This window comes from Chrysochloris asiatica, unplaced genomic scaffold, assembly GCF_000296735.1.
Source record: "Chrysochloris asiatica unplaced genomic scaffold, ChrAsi1.0 scaffold00170, whole genome shotgun sequence".
NCBI classification, from domain to species: domain Eukaryota; kingdom Metazoa; phylum Chordata; class Mammalia; order Afrosoricida; family Chrysochloridae; genus Chrysochloris; species Chrysochloris asiatica.
The window spans coordinates 4,011,693-4,013,337 of NW_006408688.1; the positions used below are offsets into that span (position 1 = coordinate 4,011,693).

Consider the following 1,645-nt stretch of genomic DNA (forward strand, 5'->3'; position numbering starts at 1 on the left):
TCAACCTGTATGCTGAGCAAATAAGCCAAGAAGCTGGGTTCTATGAAGAAAAATGTGGCATCAGCAGGATTAGAGGAAGACTCATTAACAACCTACAATATGCAGATGATACAACCTTGCTTGCTGAAAGTGAAGAGGACTTAAAATACATACTGATGAAGATCAAAGAGCATAGCCTTCAGTATGAATTGCATCTCAATGTAAAGAAAGCAAAAATCCTCACCACTGGACCAATAAACAACATTCTTATCAACAGAGATAATATTGAAGTTGTCGCTTTCCATCCGGCAGCAGCCATCAGGGTAAGCCGAGATGGGTGTTGACAAGTACACCCAGGAACTATGGAGGAAGAAGCAGCCCGATGTGATGCGATTTCTCCTGCAGGTCTGCTATTGGCAGTACCGCCAGCTCTCTGCTGCACTGCACACCCTCCTCTCCCCATCCCACCCAGCCAGATAAGGCGCATAGGCTGGGATACAAGGCCAAGCAAGGTTATGGGTTATATAATCTATCCGATTCGTGTGCACAGAGGTGACTGCAAATGCCCAGTGCCTAAAGGTGCAGCCTACAGCAAGCCTGTTCATCGTGTTGTTAACCAGCTGAAGTTTGCTAGAAGCCCTCAAGTCGTGGCTGAGGAGCGAGCTGGATGCCACTGTGGGGCTCTAAGAATCCTGAGTTCATACTGGGTTGGTGAAGATTCCACATACAAATTTTTTGACGTTATCCTCATTGATCCATTCCATAAAGCTATCAGAAGAAATCCTGACACCCAGTTGATCACCAAGCCAGTTCAAAAGCACAGGGAGATGGTTTGACATCTACAGGCTGCAAGAGCCGTGGTCTGGGGAAGGGCCACAAGTTCCACCACATTGTTGGTGTGCTGGGGACCAGCCTCAACATAATTATTAGGAGGCTCTCGAAAGAGGATGTGGAGTCAGCAAATGAAAAAAAATAAATAAATAAAATAAAACTCAAAGAGTCAATGGGTCATTTTGAGTCTCAGGCAGATGATGGTAATAGCTCTCTTTGATGACTCCCTGCTCACTGCCACCTTCTGCTTTATTTCAAAAATTGTTGCTTCTTATATGCCCTTTACAATATACTATGATCTCATAACAGTCATGTACAAGCAGTTACAAATCAATCAAATATTATATTGTTACATCAACAGTACAAGAGGAACACAAGGTCACCAAACATTCCTGTATCTCTATACTCCTTAGTTACCGTGATAACGTCTGCCTTTTGTGAGCAACTCTGTTTCTATCTAATCCTCCCTAAAATGTCAGGTTAATTTTAAACAAAGTTCTACATCTTAATTTCTAACTTTACCAACAACTAATACTTTCTATAGATTCATTAGTTACAGCTTACAATCCAAAACATAATTTTTACTATAACTGATCATACATATAATTGATCAAACAATAAAAGCAAGAACATAAAAGTACCCTAAAGTTTCCTAGTTAAGAACAAAGCAGTAATTCTCTCATGCTAACAATTTCTCAAAACTTCTAATCAAACTCCTACCTTTGTTTGCAAGCTCTCAATGCCCTTGACTGTCTCTTAAGCTGCTTTCTAAAAGCTTTAATGTCCTTGACTTAAACCACCTGGAATGTTTCTTACAATTTTAAGCCTGAATTGC

At 40.9% G+C, this 1,645-nt stretch overlaps 1 pseudogene; it reads left to right on the forward strand.

Moving 5' to 3' along the window:
- The first annotated feature begins 312 nt into the window (after nucleotides 1–312).
- Nucleotides 313–955, forward strand: LOC102812206 (annotated as a pseudogene).
- The last annotated feature ends 690 nt before the right edge of the window (nucleotides 956–1,645 follow it).